Consider the following 24,541-nt stretch of genomic DNA (forward strand, 5'->3'; position numbering starts at 1 on the left):
AAGTGGAGGTGACAGAATTCCAGCTGAGCTATTTCAAATCCTCAAAGATGATGCTGTGAAAGTGCTGCATTCAATATGCCAGCAAATTTGGAAAACTCAACAGTGGCCACAGGACTGGAAAAGATCAGTTTTCATTCCAATCCCAAAGACAGGCAATGCCAAAGAATGTTCAAACTACCACACAATTACACTCATTTCACATGCTGGCAAGGTAATGCTCAAAATCATCCAAGCTAGGCTTCAATAGCACATGAACCGAGAACTTCCAAACATTCAGATTAAATCGCTAATACCCATTGGATCATAGAAAAAGCAAGAGAATTCCAGAAAAAACATCTACTTCTGCTTTATTTACTATGCTAAAGCCTTTGACTATGTGGAGCACAACAAACTGTAGAAAATTTTTAAAGCGAAGGGAATACCAGACCACCTTACCTGCTTCCTGAGAAACCTGTATGCAGGTCATGAAGCAATATTTACAACCAGATGTGGAACAACGGACTGGTTCCAAATTGGGAAAGGAGTATGTCAAGTCTGTATATTGTCACCTGCTTATTTAACTTATATGCAGAGTACATCACGTGAAATGCCGAGTTGGATGAAGCACAAGCTGGAATCAAGATGGCCAGAAGAAATATCAATAACCTCAGATATGTAGATGACACTACCCTTATGGCCAGAGGAACTAGAGAGCCTCTTGATGAAGGTGAAAGGAGAGTGAAAAGACTGGCTTAAAACTCAACTTTCAAAAATTGAAGATCATGGCAATCAGTCCCATTACTTCATGGCAATTAGATGGGGAAACAATGGAAACAGTGACAGACTGTATCTTCTTGGGCCCCACAGTCACTGTAGAGAGTGACTGTAGCCAGGAAATCCTCCTGGAAGAAAAGCTATGACAAACCTTGACAATGTATTATAAAGCAGAGGCATCACTTTGCCAACAAAGGTCCATGTAATCAAAGCTATGATTTTTCCAGTAGTCATATATAGATGTGAGAGCTGGACTATAAAGAAAGCTGAGCACCAAAGAATTGATGCTTTTGAACTGATGTTGGAGAAGACTCTTGAGAGTCCCTTGGACTGCAAGGAGATCCAACCAGTCCATCCTAAAGGAAATCAGTCCTGAATGTTCACTGGAAGGACTGATGCTGAAGCTGAAACTCCAATACTTTGGCCACCTGATGCAAAGAAATGACTCATTGGAAAAGACCTGATGCTGGCAAAGATCGAAGGCAGGAGAAGGGGATGACAGAGGACAAGATGGCTGGATGGCATCACTGATTCAATGGACATGAGTTAGAGCAAGCTTAGGGAGATGGTTAACGACAGGTAAGCCTGGCATATTGCAGTCCATGGGGTCACAAAGAGTAGGACATGACTGAGCGACTGAACTGAACTGAGGAGTAGGGCAACTTGTAATAGATCATCTAGACCAGAACACTTCTGAAAGGGAAGGACGGAAGTATTAACAATTACACCAGGACAATAGGCACAAAACAGAACAGTCCTAGAAATGGTATCACCACACTTATGAGTGCTGTGGTTCTTAGAAAATGCTAGGGGAGCACAATCCCTACGTCCCCAGAGATGAGGATGACATGAGTCCTCTGCTACCACCAACTAGAAGAGGAGAAGAAGCCCCTATTCCTCTTATCTACCATGATGCAGACTTTGTTTATCTGGCATCTGGAATAGCAGTGACCACTACTCTAATCCTCCAGTATTTTTCCTAAGAAGGGCAGCTCAGTTCTCTGCCTTGATTCCATCTTTGTCCATCATCTTTACTCAAAGGAACAAAATAATTTCCTTTGAAATTAAATCATAAAAATCAACTAACTTCAAATTAATACTTCTGAAAATATAGCTTGATTTGTGATAGACAAAAACATCTAGCTTCACAGCACTCTAAAAAAATAAAGGAGAAATACCTATAACAATAGTAGCTAAAAAATTAGAGAAAAAATTTTAAGTGTGTAAGACATATGAAAATGTGCTAATATATATAAATAACTTCAATGGTAATTTTTGGCATGATTATTAATGGATGGTTAACTTTTACAAAGATTACTGGTCAGGAGATTGCCAAAGTGCTGGTTTATTTGTAAATATACTCTTTTAATCAACTTTGTTTCTGCTGTTTCCACAAATAGGGGCTATCCAATCTTTACAAATATTAGTGGCAACCCACTTCAGTATTCTTGCCTAGAAAATTCCATGGACAGAGGTGCCTGGCAGGCTATGGTCCATAGAGTCACAAAGAGTCAGACAAGACTGAGTGACTGAGCACATAAACACACAAAACACATTATAAAACTTCAATACCTAAAATATTGTTTTAAAGTATTTTAAAGTAAATGTTGATAAACATCTAAGAGTCAAATATATGAAAGTGGTTTCGTTAATCAAACCAGGATTGGATTGTTTCAAAACTCATTGGAAAAATCATTTTGGGAAAAAAATTCTAGATCCTTACAGTATACCACATAACCAAATGACCCAAATATATGCAAAAATTGGATGCAAAGTTGAAACCACCAATTGAAAGACATACGTTTGTGTGTGCTCAGTCTTGTCCGACTCTTTGAGACTCCATGGGCTATGGCTGGCCAAGCACCTCTGTCTGTGGAATTTTCCATTCAAGAATACTGGAGTGGGTTGCCATTTCCTTCTCAGGGCAGTGGCGGCAGGTGTTGGGGGCCGGGGGTAGGGATCTTCCTGACACAGGGATCGAACCTTCATATCTTGCGTCTCCTGCCTTGGCAGGTGGATTCTTTACCAGTGCAGCACCCGGGAAGCCCTCTATGTACATGTTTATTTGATTTCTCGGTGAAGAAGGATTTTTTTGGTTTTTTTCTACATGTTAAAAGAATGGAAGAAGTCACAAAGGAAAAAAACAGATTCGGTTTTATAAACCTCTTAAACTTCTGCAATTCAAAACATAATGAACATAATAAAGGGCAAGATCTAGGATGTATACATAACTTAATGGATGAAAGAGGACAGTAGTTGTATTAGTTATTTATTATCATTACAAGTGCAGAAGGAAATGGCAACTCACTCCAGTATTCTTGCCTGGAAAATCCGATGCACAGAAGAGCCTGGTAGGTTACAGTCCATGGGGTCTCAAAAAGTGGGACATGACTGAGCTACTTCACTATCATTACAAGACTGCTTGACAAAAAACCAAAGCCTCAGAGAAACACAGCATTTATCATTTATAGCTCAGTCTGAGTCAACTAGGAGTTGCCAGGTGGCTTTCCTGATCTTGACTGTATTCAGTCCCATGTCTGGTGTCAGCTAATGTCAGCAGATTTACAACGGCCTCTGCATCTTTCTACATGTCTCTCATCTTCCACCAAGCCAGTCCCAGCATGCATCAGGCAGGAGTACAGGAAGGAAATGAAAAATTCGCAAAGCTGTTGGGGGCCTAGGCTCAAAAGTGGCTCAAAATCACTTCTGCATCATTCTACCAATCAAAGAAGTTCCTTGGGGTGGGAAACAGACTCTACTTTTATGGGAGGAATTCCAAAGTCATAGGACAAAAGGTATAATGGACACATAAAGGAAAAAGTGAAAATTTGAGACCATTAATGTAACCAATCTCGTACATCATCTATCAATCAAGAAAATCACCTCATCCCAAATTGATAAATGGTCAAAAGTCTCAGGTAATTGCAAAAACAGACCCTGACGCCGGGAAAAATTGAGGGCAGGAAGAGAAGGGGATGGACAGAGATGAGACAGTTGGATGGCATCACTGACTCAATGGACATGAATTTGAGCGAACTCCAGGAGATAGTGAAGGATAAGGAGGACTGGCGTGCTGCAGTGCATGGTATCACAAAAATCAGACATGACTTAGCAACTAAACAAAAACATCAATCGCAAAAAAAGATATACAAAATTAAAATATGAAATCTAAATCATTTAGAATAAAGAAATATAATTTATAAAAAATAACATGTAAATATGTGCTTTAGAATCTATTCTAACTTAATAAGACCCAAATATATAATTTTTAGAACAAGAAAACATATTATTATCTCTCAATCTATTTTCTAGCTTGATGTATCTGAGGAACAGAAACTGGGCATTCACATGGAGCTGGTACAAATGAATATTAGTAACATTTTTTATAGAGGAAACTGGACAATGTGTATCAAACGTGTTCTCTCCATTATCTCAAACTTAGTGGAGATAAATAGATCTGAATAGGTTAGTAAAATATAGAACATACAAAAACATGTCCTTATTAAGCCATAATAGCAATACCAGTGTATCCCATAGACATTTATTAGAGTTTGAGAGCAAGAGGAAGAGAGATAGGAAGGCTGATACCTAAAGAATCTGAATGAATAGGACTCCAGACACAGGCTTTCTCTAAGTCAGGAAGAGTGCTCCTGTTCTCTGGTAGAAGAAACATTGGTTTTTTACCCTGATCCATCTCTCTTCTTTATCCTTTCTAGCAGAACCCCAGTGCTGTCCAGGCATCCATCCCATTTCCTGAAATCCTGATAAATGAAACTTAATCTCCACATAATATTTTCCAAAAATGATTGCTGGTCCCAATACAGGTATGTGACCTAGGGTGGGCCAACTGTGGGATGTGTATCTTCCACGCTTGAGGAAGATTTTTCTCATTCTTTCTCCTGCTGTTTGTGAATAAGGAATTGTGTACCCTTATCATCATTGCTGGTCATTTTGCAACCATAAGGAAAACATCCCTAGAAAGTAGCAGAGCAGAGAAATGAAAAGAATTAGGGTCCTTGTTGCCATCATTGAACCTCTGATCACTGTGCCTGGAGCCTGCTTTGCCTCTGGGCGCCCAGATATACAGATTTGTCTCTTTATTGTTTACATTTTCAGGAGCCTAGATTGTGTTACTTTTGGCCAGAGGCAACCTAACCAATACACCACACACACATACAGACACACCCCTCCTCCTAGAAGTATGTCCTTCCAAAACATGTACAGCCTTTGAAATCATTTTTTTTTTTTTTTACAGAGTTCAGAACATAATACAGAAAAACATGAATCAGTACCACTGGCCACTTCTACCTCCTGCACTAAGTTGCTTCAGTCATATCCAACTCTTGGTGGGCCTCATGGCCTGTAGCCCACCAGGCTCCTCTGTCCATGGAATTCTACAGGCAAGAATACTGGAGTGGGTTGCCATGCCCTCCTCCAGGGGATCTTCCTGACCCAGCATCTCTTAAGTATCTCCTGCATTGGCAGGTGAATTCCTTACGACCAGCGCCACCAAGGAAAGCACAAAATGTCACACATGGCTGTCCCTGCTGCCCTCCAGCCAGGTGCTATAATAGAATTCCACACACCCTTGAGAGTGTGAGATAAATGGAGGGGCCTCCCTCTATAGTCCTATTTGTGGCTATAGACACAAGTCAGAATTCTCAGACAAAGCCTGCTATATGTGACCAAAAGGGCCTGCCTTTATGCAATATCTCCAAACATATTCTTGATTTAAGACAAGTCTCTTTTGTGCTTGGTTTTTCTAATCTACAGGAATACTACTCACCTGTCTATGAAAGATCATTACAGTCCCAATATTTTCTTATCTGAGAAATAAAACACTGAAGATGTGCTACAGTAAATGTCTTTTATAAAGATATGAGTTGCAATTTTGTTCTCCAAATCACAGTTTTTAAGCTCTATTACAGTGATTATGATCTTGCATTTGAAATGTTCTTAAGATTTTTTTGTAAGCCATATCTGTTTGATTAGACATAAAAAGAATATTTTCAACGCACTTTTAATAGGACATAAGGGTCCAATAAAACAAATGTTCAGTGGATATGAGAAAGTTCAAATTATTGGTGCCTTTTTCAAATTTTTTATTAAGATTATATTGAGTTTAAGCATTGAGTTGGAAGCTATTCCTATAGTACAAATGCAAAACCTCATTAATTTTGACTGCATGAGAGTGCAAATTTTATCCTAAGTACCATAATGAATAATTAATATCATGTCCATTGATCTGGCTTCAAGCATCAATCAGCTGGTACTAATAAATTGGATTTGTATTGAAGAAACAGCTCCCTGTGCTCACCACAAAGATTACTGTTTCTTTTAGGAAAAGCCTATAATAGTATGAAATGAAGCCCTATTGGAATACCTGGCTGCTATCTGCATGAATGATTGTTCCTTTTCTAAAATATTCAGTCAAAACACAAGCTGATCTTAAAAATTAAAGTCCTGTTTATAAAACAGAACTGCTCAATAACAATAGAAATTAAATTGATTTGTATAGAACAGGTACACACCTCCTTCTTCTCTTTTGAACCTGTATTTCTAATGCTTTGGGTCCAAGGGAAGCCCTTCATAGCAAGGCAGTAGTCAAAATCCCTGCCCCACGCACTTTCCAATCACACCGAAACTTCTGCTGGTGGAATGAAAACTGTGGGAATGCCAAAATATGTGGTGTAGCCTCTGGGTTAAGAAGAGTGAATGACCCCCAAGTTTCACTGCAGAAGAAAGTTTGAAAAGCATAAAATATCAAAACCAGAAGAAAGCAGAAAGGCCATTTCATTGAATCACCATCTGACTTTTGAATCCTAATTGCAAAAAAAAAAAATCAAGTATACATATTTGTCAGAAGCATACTTGGCCCATCCAGAAGGCCCTAGGATCCATATTCTTCTTTGGGGAAGCAAATTTTCCAAAGCAATTTGGAAGGGTGAGAGCAGGGTCTGGGTTTATAACCTTCAAGACAGAGCTATGTCAATAGAGGTAAGGATAACTCAGGGTTGAGCTCAATACATGGTTTTAAACTTCGGTTAATGGGAAATTATGGGTGCCAAAAGCTCTCAAAGCAAATAGATCCTACTATATTGTTAATGCAACAATACATACAATGAACTACATAGATAATAACAGTAAACCAATCATTTTAATTCGAAAATTGTATTATAATTGCATCATAAATGTTAGTTTATCATAGTTAAACAGAAAGGCATTAGTTAATCATGAAGCAATGTGTCTGGGACCTTCCTTAGAGTTCCTAGTCTTTATCTAAAAGTATGTACAATGGTGGTACCATGCTGTCAACTGCTGAACACCATTTGTTAAATCAATATTCCTTAGGAAGCTGATAAGAGCACGTATTTCAGTTTATGAGTACCAGATTTAATAAGCCTTCATTTAGATACCTTCTGTGGTAAAATCCAATGGAATTGTGCCCTCTGGGTGAATGCCATGTAAAGAAAGGACTTGAATTCTGAATCTGTTTTTGACACATCAGGTTGATAATGGACTGAACAGAGCTACTCTAAATCTCTTCCACATGGCAGTCTTTTAATTAAAAACGCTTGGTTTTGTCCCTCTGAGTCATCTTTTCTCCAGGCTTACTAGTCCCATGTTTTGGGGCATGGCTTAAAATCCCATCACATCCTAGTCACTCCTTGCTGAATACAAATCTCATGCTGAGTTTCAGTAGAGCAGGGGAAAAAAAAAAAAAATATTTGGCAGAGAAAATGATATCATCAAATATTCAGAAAGAGGAAAAGTACTAGGTAAGTGCAGAGAAGACTGGGGCTAGACACACAGTGAGCAGGGCGGCCCGCCAGAAGTGAACCCTCACTGGGAGCATATGGAGGTGGTGCTGACAAGCTAGGCTGCAGCTGACACCATAATACCTGGCTGGAGAGTTCAGACATTACTCTGTGTTTGGGAAGTAGCCAAGAAGGCTTTCGAGCACAGAAATAAAATGTTTGAAGTAGTATTTTAAGAACATTAAATCTAACAGCAGCATAAGGCTAGCCAAGAGGCAAGACATTTGGTGAGAAGACAGCAAAGCATTAGTGATTACAGACTTAGGTTCTGCAGCCCCAACTACCTGATATGGAATTCCTGCTCTGGCACTAACTGCGTGAATGTAGGCAAGTTACTCAGCCATCCCAAAAACCCACTTCCGCACTGGTAAAGTGGGCATAGAAATATCACCTACTTCAGAAACTGGTTGTGAGGATTAAATGAGTTCACATACGAAAGCACTTCATAGGTGACACGGTGTTGTTGTTTTAGTTGCTTAAGTGAAAGTGAACATTGCTCAGTTGTGTTGGACTCTTCACGACCCCGTGGACTGTAACCTGCCAGGCTCCTCTGTTCAAGGAATTCTTCAGGAAAGAATACTGGAGTGGGTAGCCATTCCATTCTCTAGGGGATCTTCCCAACCCAGGGACCGTTAGTCACTAAGTCGTATCCAACTCTCTGCGACCCCATGGGCTGCAGCCCGCCAGGTTCCTCTGTCCATGGGATTTCCCAGGCAAGACTACTGGAGTGGGTTGATATTTCCTTCAAACACAGTGTTAGCTTATATTATTATCATCTTCATTGTCATTTATTATCATCATCATTAGGGAACACTGCATGGATTCTGAACTGGACTTGCAGTAAAGGAAACAGAAAGGAAGAGCATATTTAAGATTTGTTGCAAAGGAGATTTCTCACCTTCCTCCATAGCTTCCTTTTTCTTCCTTCTCATTTCTGATCAATGGAGAAGGAAATGGCAACCCACTCCAGTATTCTTGCCTGAAGAATCCCATGGACAGAAGAGCCTGGCGGGCTACAGTCCACGGGGTCGTAAAGAATCAGACATGACTGAAGCGACTTAGCACATTTCTGGTCAAAGACATGGGTTTGGGTCCAGGGACATATGAGAGTACAAACCCATGAAAAAACTTGTTTGGTAGAGAGGGAATGAATTTAATTTCTGTCGACGAGTCTAAATAGTCTCATTAATTTTAGATACTTTAGAAAAAGAGTTACATCTATATAGACGGTATCCCTAAACTCTTGACTGACATTAACATTCCAGGATTCACTCAAGTTCCCTATTCTCCTCTGCCATTGCTCCCAGATTCTAAAGTTTTCCCTGAACCAGGGGGGGAAACTGAATGTGTAGGCCCAAATAGTAATATGCCTCCTGGGGCTATTTTGTATAAAATGTAGGGACTTCGTTGGTGGTCCAGTGGTTAAGGCTCATGCTTCCTCTGCAGGGGACACAGGTTTGATCCCTGGTTGGGGAACTAAGATCCTACATGATGTGCAACATGACCAAAATAAATAAATAAAATTACCATCCTCCTGGATTTTTTAAATAAAAATCAAATGTAAAATAGTTCTAGGTTCTGAACTCCCTGGGTTTGGAATTTTAGAACTTCACCAACATTCTCCATTAGTTACATAATTTACTTTTCAGTGTAACCTGTAGGAATTAGGGTTTAAATTATTTAAACTAATTTATTAACATACTACCTATATTTCCTCACAAAACAGAAATATTACCCATAAAAACTTTTACAGCTAGCTTGTCTCTCCTTATCATCCACATACCTGCTTTTTTCACTGTTAGAAAGAATTGCTAAGTGTATATGACCTAAAATTTATAAGAAGAGTTCCTGAGGAATTAATTAGACCCAATTCCTGTAACATCAAACCTTCTCTACCCTTCATACCTACAAATCGAAATGGAACAAGGGAAAATAGAGTTAGTATTTATTAGTTTGGGATATTGTATAGCTGGAGAAGTTCCAAGAGAAAAGAAACCACTGGACTTACCATTTAGAAATGTCACTTAGAAACAGTTCCAGGGGAAAGGGGAAGCAACTGTGTGGTAACTTAGGAAAAACATCTAATAAAAATATGAGTTCTCTTACAATGTAGGGAGATGCAAAATGTTTGTTTACACACATTTGTTGTATTTGAGTATTATGTGTTATCAGGATACTGCAGATGCTTTATTACATTAGTGACTGACATCTGCTTTTTTAAAAATAAACATTCTGAACTACGGCCTTGAAAATGCTGACAAAGAGGCATTCCCACCAAATTAGCTCTATGTACTCTTCCATTTCCCTACATTTAAATTCTATTTTATATTTATATGTTAACAGGTCTCCATACACCCCTCCCCCAACCCTATACTCTATTAAGATGCTGTTTACGTTCATACACGTGCCAATCCACCTGCTTGCCCATGACACACCGTGGACTTTATAGTACGTTGGCACAAAGTAGGCACAAAATAGGGTCAAATGGTTGTGTTTTTTTTCAATGAAAAAAGCCTGTGCAAGACTTGCAACTATTAAATCTTTTCTCTCCTGCTGTCCTGTAGGTCCTGCCTTTATCAGTGACTAACAACAATAGAGCTTCTACAAATGAGGATGTGGAAGCTTGCAACAGGTCAGTGATGTCAAAACTTGTCTTAAAATATGGGCTAGATAAGTGATCCCTAGACGTGACTTTGGGCTTCCCAGGTGGCTCAGTGGTAAAGAATCCACCTGCCAATGCAGGAGATAGGTCTGATGTCTGGGTCAGGAAGATTCCCTGGAGAAGGAAATAGGTGTGTGGGTGGGTGGGTGGGTGGGTGGGTGTGGGTGGGTGTGTGTGTGGGTGTGTGTGTGTGTGGGTGTGTGGGTGGGTGGGTGTGCGTGTGCGTGTGATGGTTTTTGCCATACATCAACATGCATCAGCCACGGTTATACGTATGTCCCCCATCCTGAACCCCCCTTCCCACCTTCCTCCCCACCCTATTCCTCTGTGTTGTCCCAGAGCACTGGCTTTGGGTGCCCCACTCCAGTCTTCTTGCTAGGATAATCCCATGGACAGAGAAGCCTGGTGGGCTACAGTCCATGGGGTCACAAAGAGTTGGACATGACTGAGCAAGTGATACACACACAAAGAAGTGACTGCATTACTAAGGCCTAGATTCTCTGACACTGTTCATGTTGTTTCAGACCATTTCTGAGGTTTGTAATGCCTAGTGGCACTACAGAAAGGCCATCTTGATTAGGTGAAGGCCAGAAGCTCCACTCAGTATTTTGGCCAAGTTCACCCTGATATGATATGAAGCCTGGAGCTAATCCCAGGCTCATAAGTAAAATAAGGATAATAGTAGAATATGGTTCATAAAAATACTTTCATCACTAAATGGGATAATCCATATAAAGTGCTTAGCTCACTGTCTGGCCTATAGAAAGTGCTCAAGAAATGTTAGCCACTATTGAATTAACAAGAGATGGTTGAGCTTCTCCCCATCTTGATCTCAGTGACTACTCACTGCAACAAAGCAGCTGCCACATCAAATTATTCCACTAGAGCAACCGCAGCCCTTTCCTTTAGGTGGCAGGGACAGGAAAGGCACCTTCGTAACTAACTGCAAGTCCCACCTGGGTGAAGCTGTTTTCTCAGTTAAGACACTAAAGGATTCATACTGTCTTGTACATGTTGGAAGGTCTGAAAGCAGATAATGAGAATAAGGTTTAAGTTAAAGACCTCCTACTATAGATCTCCAAACGGGGAAGAACTGGGTCTTGTCTTACATGCCAGGTCCCTCCAGGACAAGTGCTGGTGATGATGGCAGATTTAAACCAATGTGTGAACATCACTGTCAAACTACTACTTAGGTTAGGTTTTTTTTTTTTTTTTGACTGCACCATATGGCATGTAGGATTTTTAAAATAAATTTCATTAGAGAATTCCCCATATTTTGGAAAAGAGAAAATGTCAGGATGAACTTAGAAAAGAGAAAAGAAGAATGACCTTAAAAATGATAGATATGTCAGCTTACTGTCACAAACCCTGGGTAATACGGAACAGATCATCAAATGATCGATTTATAATCACTCAGAAAATGAAGAGCCAACAAGTGCAATCAAGTAGTTCTGGGAGCTACCAATCATAGCACAGTAATTTAACAGAAGGACAGGTTATCTGAGTAAGGGCAGGAGGGACGGGAGAGGCTAAGATAAGTCTCTCCTGAACTCAGTGCAATTCTGAGTCTCAATCTCAGGAGATTTTCAGAGGCAAATTAGAACTAAGTCTGCAGCACAGAGCTCAAGGAGATTATCCTTGACCCAGGGTGATTTACTTGGGTGATTGTTTCCAGAAAAATACCTATAGTCTACTTCCATCCTTTACAGATATAGTTGAATACAAGAATAAGTCACAGAGTAGCCACTATCTTTTAGGAATTGCACACACATTACCTATAATCTTCCTTCCCTACTCCTTCGACGGTACTGCAAAGTAGTTATTTTCTTCACTTGCAAATGGGAAAACACAAGTCTGAATTGCCCAAGTCTATTCATCTGGTAAGTAATAGAGCTAAGGTTCCATTCCAATCTGTGTCCAAAATCTTGGCCAGTATGAATTGTCACAACCATAATTTATAAGAAGGAATCATAAACTCCTTCCCTAGAAAGGTGAATTGAAATAATCCACTTATTTTTCTCATACCTCAGGCTACAGAAATTTGGTTATGATGATAGTCAAGAACAATCTTAAAAAAGAAAAACATATATTCTGGGAGGTGGGTCATAGAGGATCCTGCTGTGATGTATGTCAGAGAGTGTTTTGCCTATGTTCTCCTCTAGGAGTTTTATAGTTTCTGGTCTTACGTTTAGATATTTAATCCATTTTGAGTTTATTTTTGTGTATGGTGTTAGAAAGTCTTCTATTTTCATTCTTTTACAAGATGGTAACAATAACCCTGTGTACGAGACAGCAAAAGAGACACTGGTGTATAGATCAGTCTTATGGACTCTGTGGGAGAGGGAGAGGGTGGGGAGATTTGGGAGAATAGCATTGAAACATGTATAATATCATGTATGAAACGAGTCGCCAGTCCAGGTTCGATGCACGATACTGGATACTTGGGGCTGGTGCAATGGGACGACCCAGAGGGAGGGTATGGGGAGGGAGGAGGGAGAAGGGTTCAGGATGGGGAACACAGGTATACCTGTGGCGGATTCATTTTTATATTTGGCAAAACTAATACAATATTGTAAAGTTTAAAAATGAAATAACATTAAATAAATAAATAAGAAAAACATATAAAGAAGAAACATGCAATCTGTATGGAAAGGAGGATATGATTAAGCACTCAGCTCTTAACTTTTGGTGACAGTGGGAAGAGGAATGGATAAGATGCAGGAAACCTTACATTGTAATTTATAGGTAGATGAATATGAATTGTATCACTTCCTAATCCTCCACTGACTATCCAGTTGCCTACGTCACATGGCACAACAGCAGGGCATGCCTGCACACGCCCATGCATACACAAACATACACACATAGTTTAAAATCTCAGATAATTATCCCTACTTCCCATATACTGTTGATGGCCCTGGTATAGCAGCATCAATTAATTTAAAGAAAAACAAGCATAAAATGTAAACAGGACAGGCTCCTGGAATACTGACATGAGAAGGTTCTTCTAGTCCTACCTTTGATTTTATAGCTGGAGATTCTAAAATTAAAGCAGGTTAAGTCACCATTTGCCCAAGCTCATACAGTAAGTTGATTTTAGTCAGTGCAAGAACCTAGTACTCCTGATTTTATATCTAAGAGCTCAGTCATCACAGTTAAGGGGCAAGAAAGTAATTCTTGAGTGAATGGATAAGTGAATAAAAGAATCAGTTCAGTTGCTCAGTCATGTCCAACTCTTTGCAACCCCATAGACTGCAGCACGCCAGGCTTTCCTGTCTATCAACAACTCCCAGAGTTTACTCAAACTCATGTCCATTGAGTCAGTGATGCCATCCAACCATCCCATCCTCTGTCATCCCCTTCTCCTCCCATCTTCAATCTTTCCCAGCATCAGGGTCTTTTCAAATGAGTCAGCTCTTCGCATCAGGTGGCCAAAGTATTGGAGTTTCAGCTTCAACATCAGTCCTTCCAATGCATATTCAGGACTGATTTCCTTTACGATAGACTGGTTGTATCTTCTTGCAGTCCAAGGGACTCTCAAGAGTCTTCTCCAACACCAGTTCAAAAGCATCAATTCTTTGGCATTCAGATTTCTTTACAGTCCAACTCTCACTTCCACACATAACTACTGCAAAAATCATAGCCTTGACAAGATGGACCTTTGTTGGCAAAGTAATGTTTCTGCTTTTTAATATGCCTCCTAGGTTTGTTATAACTTTCCTGCTAAGGAGTAAGCGTCTTTCAATTTCATGGCTGCAGTCACCATCTGCAGTGATTTTGGAACCCAGAAAAATAAAGTCAGCCAGTTTCCACTGTTTCCCCATCTATTTCTCATGAAGTGATGGGACCAGATGCCATGATCTTGGTTTTCTGAATATTGAGCTTTAAGCCAACATTTTCACTCTCCTCTTTCACTTTCATCAAGAGGCTCTTTAGTTCTTCACATTCTGCCATAAGGGTGGTGTCATCTGCATATCTGAGGTCATCGATATTTCTCCTGGCAATCTTGATTCCAGCTTGTACTTCATCCAGCCCAGCATTTCTCAGGATGTACTCTGCACATAAGTTAAATGAGCAAGGTGACAATATACAGCCTTGATGTACTCCTTTTCCTATTTGGAACCAGTCTATTCTAACTGTTGTATCCTGACCTTCATACAGATTTCTCAGGAGGCAGGTCAGGTGGTCTGGTATTCCCATCTCTTTCAGAATTTTCCACAGTTTATGGTGATCCACACAGTTTAAGGCTTTGGCATAGTCAATAAAGCAGAAATAGATGTTTTTCTGGAACTCTCTTGCTTTTTTGATGATCCAGTGGATGTTGGCAATTTGATCTCTGGTTCCTCTGCCTTTTCTAAAACCAACTTGAACATCTAGAAGTTCTCAGTTCATGTACTGTTGAAGCCTGGCTTGGAGAATTTTGAGCATTACTTTACTAGTTGTGCAGTAGTTTGAGCATTCTTTGGCATTGCCTTTCTTAGGAACTGGAATGAAAACTGACCTTTTCCAGTCTTGTGGCCACTACTGAGTTTTCCAAATTTGCTGGCATATTGAGTGCAGCACTTTCACAGCATCATCTTTTAGGATTTGAAATAGCTCAACTGGAATTCCATCACCTCCACTAGCTTTGTTCATAGTGATGCTTCCTAAGGCCCACTTGACATCACATTCCAGGATGTCTGGCTCTAGATGAGTAATCACACCATCATGATTATCTGGGTCGTGAAGGTCTTTTTTGTATAGTTCTTCTGTGTATTCTTGCCACCTCTTAATATCTTCTGCTTCTGTTAGGTCCATATCATTTCTGTCCTTTATTGAGCCCATCTTTGTATAAAATGTTCCCTTGGTATCTCTAATTTTCTTGAAGAGATCTGTAGTCTTTCCCATTCTATTGTTTTCCTCTATTTCTTTGCACTGATCACTGAGGAAGGCTTTCTTATCTCTCCTTGCTATTCTTTAGACCTCTGCATTCAAATGGGTTTATCTTTCCTTTTCTCCTTTGCTTTTCACTCCTCTTCTCTTCACAGCTATTTGTAAGGCCTCCTCAGACAACCATTTTGCTTTTTTGCATTTCTTTTTCTTGGGGATGGTCTTGCTCCCTGTCTCCTGTACAATTTCACAAACTTCCTTCCATAGTTCTTCAGGCACTCTGTCTATCAGATCTAGTCCCTTAAATCTATTTCTCACTTCCACTGTATAATCATTAGGGATTTGATTTAGGTCATACTTGAATGGTCTAGTGGTTTTCCCTACTTTCTTCAACTTAGTCTGAATTTGGCAATAAGGAGTTCATGATCTGAGCCACAGCCGGCTCCCGGTCTTGTTTTTGCTGACTGTATAGAGATTCTCCATCTTTGGCTGCAAAGAATAGAATCACTGATTTCAGTACTGACCATCTGGTGATGTCCATATGTAGAGTCTTCTTTTGTGTTGTTGGAAGAAGGTGTTTGCTATGACCAATGTGTTCTCTTGGCAAAACTCTATTAGCCTTTTTCCTGCTTCATTCTGTACACCAAGGCTAAATTTGCCTGTTACTCCAGGTGTTTCTTGACTTCCTACTTTTGCATTCCAGTCCCCTATAATGAAAAGGACATCTTTTTTGGGTGTTAGTTCTAGAAGGTCTTGTAGGTCTTCATAAGCAACTACACAGCTCAAAATCTCTCTCTTTCTCTATCTCTCATACAAACACACACACACCACATTTAAAAATTACTAATACCAATGAAGTTACTAATAAGACTAGCATATATTAACCAATTATAGCAAGAGATTTTTAATATCTGTCAGCAATATAATAGTGCTGTGAATGAAAAAATAAGGTAACAGATCCAGGGTGTAACAAAAGTAGTACGATGCCCAGATATCACTTTTCCTTTATAGAGTGAAACCCTTCTTAAAAGATTGTGCAATTTGTTCTGCCAGCTTTAAAAAAGAGGTGGTTAAGCTGGAGAGAATCCGAATAGAGGAACCAAGCCAATCTTTTTGTGTAGGATCTACTTGTCTTCCTAGTAAATGGATCATGGCTAGAAAGAGTACCTGATGGAATTTGGTACCAAAAGTGAACTATATGAGAGGGACAAGATTGGAGATGTCAGAAAGAGATTTAGGTTATTCATAACAAAAGTGTCTGGACCACCCAGATAACAGTGCTCTGGAAAAGCCTATGGAGGAGTCCTGAAATCATCTTCACCCAGAACTGCTTATACCTGCTTAAAATCAATATAAGAAGGCTGTGCTGGGTAAAGAGAAGAGCAGAGGGCTGCTGGGCTGCTCTGTGTCCTGGATGAGGCAGGTGCCTGAAGACTCTTCAGAGTCAGAGGAGCGCCCTGGCGGGAGAACAGTGTCTGATGGGAAAACACACACCTTAAAAGGCCTCTGGGTAGTGGGCCCTGATAACACTGCGGAAAGTTTTGAGGAACTGGGCCAGGGGGATTTGGTCTTAAGAAAGGAGAGATGAGAAAGGAAGAGCAGAGAAAATATGTTTAATCTACAGACAGAGTTCTGGAGCTAGACTGAGCTGCAAGATGCTTGCTGGACCCTCTCATCTCCCATTCCTCCTCCTCAGTAGAAAGGCCGGGGGCTTAGGGAGTCTCTCCGTAACATCCAAAGCACACCCAGAGCAGAGACCCTCTGGGTCCCGCTAAGAAACATGCAAGAAGGAGGGACTAACATGTCAGGGTTCCTGGGTCAGACTCTCAGCTTATGCTCCATACTTGGTCTCCTATTCATCCTCCCTACAATTGGGCAGTGTGGTCTGCACTTTAACCTTTTTATGTGTGAAGCTCAAGGAATTTGTCCCTTGACCAAAGTTCAAAAGCTAGGAAATGACAGAGCTGAAATTTGAACCCATACCTATCTGACTCTGGGTTTTTTAATTCACAGAGATGATAGACCAGGTATATTTTTAAGGCTCTGAAAAAATAAGTTCCTGTTTACTATCAAAAAAACATACCAAAACTCATGCAGCAAAGAAGACTAACTTGGAAGATGAGATACGAGGCTTTTTAATACAGATGGAACTCCTTGAAAGTACTCAAAATTTTAAAGTTAGCTCTCTTGGGTGTTCTTTTTAATATGCATGTCACAGTTGATAAGGTGTCAGCAGGAAGGAATCATGTAATACTTACGGCAGACATCTGAAGAACATAATTGCCCCAGCTGACATGTGTGACTGCTCCTTCATTATCACGTCAAGAGGACAGTTATGCTTATAAATTGTTTGCAGTGAGAATAAAATAGGAAGCACTTGCTTAAAGTTTATTATAGCCTTTTAGAGTAACATAATTATGGTTACAGAGTGTTCTTCCTCAGTGTGAACATTTTATTTGTTCTGCAGAGGATCTCTTTGAGATCAGAAAAGCAAATGCTATTTCGGTAGAAGATGTTAGGCATAAAAGTTCCATTCATGGAAACTTTACTTGAATATTCAATCATGGTCTCCAGAGGGCTTAACTATACAGGGCCTGCTGTGCCTCTTACACAGATTAAGCACATCCTAGGATGTTGCGTTGCTGCAATTCCCCTGCGGTATCAAGGCCCCAAACTAATCTTCAGGACCAGCATCAATCTGCAGGAGAAATTCAAGTGAAAAGGAAATGGGATTTATTAGAGTCAAGACGGAGATTGCTCTAACTCCCTTGCAAAACAAGCCAAGCCAGGAAGTAGTTTTCACATCTGCTAAAACAAAGACTCCTGAAATGGGTAATTCCCCCAAATCAAGTCATTGATTTCTTACTGTGAGTCAGTTTCAAATTATATTCCATCTTCATACAACTTTAGGGACTAGGAGAGGCTGAGAGATCACCTTACATGATGCTTCATCTTCCAAATGCAGTAACTAGATGGTGAAAAACCTGGCTTAAAACTCAACATTCAGAAAATTAAGATCATGGCATCTGTTCCCGTCACTTCATGACAAATAGGTGAGGGAAAAGTGGAAGCAGTGACAGATTTTATTTTCTTGGGCTCCCAAATCACTGCAGATGGTGACTGCAGCCATGAAATTAAAACGTGCTTGCTCCCTGGAAGAAAAGCTATGACAAACCTAGACAGCACATTAAAAAGCAGAGACATTGCTTTCCCGACAAAGGTCCATATAGTCAAAGCTATGGTTTTTCCAGTAGTCATGTACGGATGTGAGAGTTGGACCATAAGGAAAGCTGAGTGCCGAAGAACTGATGCTTTTGAACTGTGGTGTTAAGATTCCAGAGAGTCCTTTGGACAGCAAGGCAATCAAATCAGTCAATCCTAAAGGAAATCAACCCTGAATATTCATTGACAGGACTGATGCTGAAGCTCCAATACATTGGCCACATGATGCAAAGGTGGGAAAGACCCTGATGCTAGAAAGACTGAGGGCAGGAGGAGAAGGGGGTGACAGAGAATGAGACGGTGGTATAGCATCACTGAATCAACGGACATAAGTTTAAGCAAACTCAAGGAGATAGTGAAGAACAGGGAAGCCTGGCGTGCTCCTATCCATAGGGTCACAAAGAGTCAGACATAACTTAGCGACTGAACAACAAGTAAATAGTCAAGATTACATGCTTCACCTGAGCTGATAGATATGAAGGAACTAGGAAGCAGACCCAGGACTCCTAACTCCAGCTCCAATCCCCTTTCATCTAAAAGAGCATGAATTACTAGAGCCTAAGAGAAGACAAAGAAGAAACTTGGAATCATGCAAAACATGTCTCTAGTGCCCCTCATCCTTCTGTTCTGGCCCCTGTGATGAGTGAAATGAGAAGATGGAAAATTATGTGAGAGATTTCTATGGAACAAGCATCCCATATGCAAGTTGTAGACATTGCATTGTCTGCATTCTATTGCTCAGAAAACTTAACCACATGGCCTCAAATAACTGCCAGAGAAAAGTCATTTAGCTATGTTCCCAGGAAATAAAGGACATTGGTTTAGGTAAATATTGTGTGTGTGTGTGTGTGCGCGCGCACGTGCACATACGCACGTGTGCACGCTCTGTTATGTCCAACTCTTTGCAAACTCATGGACTATAGCCTACCAGTCTCCTCTGTCCATGGGATTTCCCAGGTAAGAATCCTGGAGTGGTTTGCCACTGCCTCCTCCAAGAGATCTTCCCAACCCAGGAATCAAACCACATCTCCCACATTGGCAGTTGGATTCTTTACCACTGAGCCACATGGGAAGCCAAGGATACAGTAGTCCCCTTGAAATGTTCCAGTTTCATGGTTTCTATGACATTTTTATTTCCTTGCTCTTTTTTTGTTCTGAGATTCAGAAACCACCAATTAAAGAAGAATACAGATCCTACTGAGAGCCATATATCGCCCCCCCCCCAAGTTTATACAATGACTATTTCTCCAGTTCTTCCCCCCAAAGATGTGAAGCCATTGTGTAGGGTAACTGTACGCCAGGAAGAGAAATGTCCAAAATACCCAAAGTTTTTGAGGATTTTGAGATACAGGATCTGAGGTGCCCCTAATGGTAAGAAAACCAAAATTCCATAATAATTCTTTTGTAATGGCCAGTGCCTCTGGAAGCCAGGTGATAAATTAAGTATTATACCAAGATAATTTTAGAGTGGGTCTGAAAAAAACTGCAGACCTGTTTTATGCTCATTTCTTAGTTCCCAAGTATATAACTGGAGAGATATATTTAGCTCCTAGAAGCAGCTTCACATTTGTTGTGTAACTTACAGAATAAGAGCCATTATTGTAGGAAAGGTCAAATGAAAGCATCTGAAACTGCCTCAGCACTGGCTGAAATAGTAAGTCACAAACAATATTATATCCCAAGATGAATTTCAGAGATTAGCACTATCCACCAAAGAAAAAAACAAAGTTGGTACTCTCCATCATATTCCCCCTTCAGCGTTTTGACAACTGAGAAAAACAGATGAAGTGTGGCAGAGGACAGTGGGCCACCACAAGCTCAGAGGTGGGAGCCTCAGGTGCAGATGTTACTTTCAGAACTGGCATCTCTGGTGGAGCAAAACAAAATGGCCTTGGGCACTTATTCTGCAGCTATGGGTCTAGTGAATGTACTCGTCTCTATCTCCATCAATAGAGAGGATAAAGAGATCTAAAGGGAGACAAGGACAGAATTATATTTTAAATATCCTACCCAAGGACTTAGCTAATTCACCCATTCTGTGTCAAAATATGATCCCCAGGAACCTTGATCATCTTGACATTACACAGAACATACCAATGCTCCTCTATGTTGATGACATCATACTACGCGCACCAACATGGCAAATACTATGGGTGCTCTGGCAAGACACATTACACTGGAAGAGGCAAGAAAAATCCTACTAAGATACGGAAGCCTGCCACAACTGTGAGCTTTTAAGGAAAGTAGTGGTCTGGGGCGTGTCATTACATCCCCTCCAAAGTAAAAGACACATTGTTTTAATATTTTATCTCCTCTATTAAGCACTTGATTACTTCTTTGGATTTTGGAGGTAGTATATGTTACACTTAAAAATATTAGTATCCATCACACCTAACCCACCTACCAGATGACTTTGGAGACTGACAATTTTGAGTGGAACACAGGGTGTGGTGCAAGCTTCCTTACCACTGAGGTTGTATGGCCCTGATGATCCACTGTTGCTGATGGTATGCACAGCAGGGTATCACAGATGTGTAAAATCCTTAGCAAGCCCCAATAGGAGCGGTACACTACACAGCCCTGGTAGCCTGGAGCACGGCTGAGCCTACTGCATTAGAGAAGCACCATTTGAAAAGTAGCTTTTGGTGTGCAACCAGACCTTCATAGAGATAGAGCAATTTCAAAAACCATGATTAAATGGTTTGAACAGAGCCTACGTACCACATCCTTGATCTCTACTGCACTGATGCCTCTCCCACAGCTCATGACAAACTCTTTCCCCAGGACAAACTAAGGCAGAAAAAGTCAGGCTTGGTTCACAGATGAATTGGGAAATATGTTGGTGCTAAAAAAAAAAGTGTCTTACTGCTGTAAAACAGCACCCCACCCCTGCAAGTGGTCCTAAAAGAGAGAGGAAAAAACCAGTCATCCTAGTGGGCAGATCTGTAATAACTATACTTGATGGTCCAATTTGTGTGGAAAGAAAAGTAGCTAGAAAGAAAAGGTTAGCCACAGACTCTTTGGTATAGTAAATGGCTAGGTGGGTTAAGGTCCCACAGGTAACAAGAGTAGAAAACCGTAGACAAAGAATTCTGGGGAAGAGATGTATGTTTCTGGCAGAGAACACTTTGTTTCTGCTAATGCTCTTCAGTGAGCATTCATCACAGAGGAGACTCTCAACAGCCAGGGAGAATAACTTATGAATATTAGCCAGCCTCCCTCCTGGAGCATTCCAGTGTGTGCACAGTGGGCCCATGAATAGATTAGTCATGATCTATGAAGGGCTCAATAGTATGGCCTTCCTCTCAACAAAGCTGACCTATCCTCTGCCAGTACTTCAGATCCAGGTCTCTAGCCTTTGATGTGGAACCATTCCTCCAGGAGAAGAACCAATCTGTGGAAGACCAATTACACTAGATACCTTACAGCCTGGAAGAAATAACAGTTCATCCTTATTGGAATAGACACATGCTCCAGAATGAGTTAATCTTCCTTATCCTCAGTATCCCCTTTAGCCCCATTATCTAAATGCTTATCCAGTGTGTAATCAATTGACCTGAGACCCAGACAACTGTGCCTCAGACTGAGAGTCCTACCCTACGTAAAGGAGATGTAATATAAGCATATGACAGTGATCTTACCATCTACCCCCAGAAGAGGCCAATCTATTAGACTAGAGAAATGCACTTGAAAAGGCAGTGAGGTGGATGCCAAGATATACTACCAAAGTCCCTGTTCAGGAAATAAGGACATATTCTCCCAAGTACTGGGACTGCTGACAACAGTTAGGCCTCAGCTGTCAGCCCCTTTTAGGAATTGTCCCCACTAACAGGAACCATCCACCCAAGGACATGACTCCTTCCCAGGGCAGCCATGACTGAAGTATAAAGTCATGGCTCCAGCCATGGCATGAAGGTATAAAGACAGCCTCCTCACCCTAAATCAGGACTGAATCACCACCCAACATGTCTCTTTGCCCAATCCTTTTTCCTTCACATTCCTTCCCATCTACAAATGGTGAGCCCAAAGCACTGTCTAATAAACCTCCTACACCCAAATCTCTGTCCCAGAGTCAGCTACCCAAGAACTGAATATGCAACATTCAGATAAGGACCAGTTTAACAATAACACCTTACAAAATTGTACACAACTTCATTTGTCCTAGCTGCTTAGGATACAAGAGAAAATAGAAGGATAAACATGAGAAAGTACACATGTATTTATGGTATTCTGTCCCTAATAGCTAGATTACATGAGTCTGAAAATCAAGGGGTGGAAATCAGAGTGGTCCCTCTGGTTGCCCCTCCGAGGAACCCACTGAGGAATTTTGCTGCCCAGCCCATGATTTTAGCCACAACTGAATTAGAAATCTTAAGTTCAGGGGAGAGAGTAGGAAGCATTGTCTCTGGAATTACACAGTAAAGATTCTACTGAATCTGAGGCTGTGACTACCACCTGATCAATTTGCTCTTCATGTTATTAGACCAGCAGACATGAAGGAGTTACTGAAATTGCAAGAGAATTACATGAAGAACCAAAGTTGTCCTCACACAATGGGAACAGAGGGGAGCATGTCTGGAACCCAGAGGATATCCTAGAGTATATCATCATTTCCATACCCAACTATAACAGTGTAAAGGGGCATCTGTAGCAAGCATAGTCAAATGAGGGCAGAAAAACTTAGGGCTTAGACCTCCATGGGATGAAGATCTGCAGCATCCCACAGGTGAGCCAATCCTGACCAGCTGAGGCTGAGGGAAACTGGTGGTAGAAGAGGTGGATTTTAAATATCAACTAAGGCTTCAATGGCCTTCCCTGGGGGCTCAGTGGTAAAGAATTCACCTACAATGTGGGAGACACAGGTTTGATCCCTGGGTTGGGAAGATCCCCTGGAGGAGGAAATGGCAACCCACTCCAGTATTCCTTCCTGGGAAATCCCATGGACAGAGAAGCCTTGTGGGCTACAATCCATGGGGTCGCAAAAGAGTCTGACTCAACATAGCAACTAAACAACAAAAGGTTTCAATCAGGTGCTATTATGGAAACTGTACCTGTTTCACTAACTCTCTAGTATTAGCTCACTCAGATTGCAGCTAGCTACCATGGTGAGAAACTTTGTGACTGGTTAGATGAAATTTCTCACAGGAAAGAATGGATGGAATAGCATTTTCACTGGAAAAAAAAAAAAAAAGTAAAGAAAATTTGTTCCTTTTATCCCTTTCATAAACTGGGAGCTGGCTATCATGAAAGTGAAAGTGAAGTCGCTCCGTCGTGTCCGACTCTTTGCGACCCCATGGACAGCAGCCAAACAGGCTCCACCGTCCATGGGATTTTCCAGGCAAGAGTACTGGAGTGGGCTGCCATTGCCTTCTCCAGGGGATCTTCCTAAACCAGGGATCAAACCCAGGTCTCCTGCATTGCAGACAGATGCTTTACCGTCTGAGCCATCATGAAGGGTATATATAACCTGCGTGGCAAAAGTAGTGAACAATATCAGACTGTATTTATGTACCACCCCAGTTCTTCTACTTTCTGTCTCCTCTGGTTCTTCATGCTTTCTTATCCAATTTAAGCAGAAGCACCTTGAAAGGGGCTCACCTTCTACCTGTGTCTTGTCTCTTTGCTTTCTTTTCACTCAAGTTGAAGCTGCTGCATGATCCTAATTAGCACCCACAGGCTCAAATACACAATCAGGAAACGCAAGGAAGTTAGCACCCTAGACAATGGGAAGCAAGGGTTAGTGTAGAAATTCTTCCCCATCCCTTCTTTCCCACCCAAGGATAGTTCTGAGACAAAATTTATATAACTTCTCAGAGATGCAGTCCATGGTTTGAGCAATGAGTTACACTGGTGGCCAGATGGACAGCATCTTCATATGGGCTCTCCCTCCTTGCCTGCATTATTCACCTTGGTCTTTGACTCATGAAACCTGAGACTGCATTGTGTAATAAAAGAACAGTGAAGACTTCCTTGGAGGTCCAGTGGTTAAGACTCTGCACTTGCACTGCCAGGGAACTAAGATACCACATGCTGCACTGTGGTGTGACCAAAAAAATAACAACATAGATGCCTCTGCCTAAGCTTCAGCTTTCTTGGGAACTATGAATGGCTAAGATAATTATTACCATTGATTTTTATTTTTGTTGCTATTATCACCTCATGATTTGCTTAAAAGATTGTAATTAAGGTATTCAAGTGCTTAGAAGCAATGCTTAAA

General features: G+C 40.9%; 1 long non-coding RNA gene across 1 annotated transcript in view; it reads right to left on the reverse strand.

Annotated features, from left to right (window-relative positions):
* Window positions 1–24,036, reverse strand: part of LOC132346308 (uncharacterized) — a 64,733-nt gene extending 40,697 nt beyond the window's left edge. Inside the window, exon 1 of the long non-coding RNA XR_009496095.1 lies at window positions 23,923–24,036. This is a non-coding gene — a long non-coding RNA (uncharacterized lncRNA). The remainder of the gene's footprint in view (window positions 1–23,922) is intronic.
* Window positions 24,037–24,541: the final 505 nt, after the last annotated feature.

The sequence above is a fragment of the Bos taurus genome, chromosome 10, assembly GCF_002263795.3.
Source record: "Bos taurus isolate L1 Dominette 01449 registration number 42190680 breed Hereford chromosome 10, ARS-UCD2.0, whole genome shotgun sequence".
In the NCBI taxonomy this organism is placed as follows: domain Eukaryota; kingdom Metazoa; phylum Chordata; class Mammalia; order Artiodactyla; family Bovidae; genus Bos; species Bos taurus.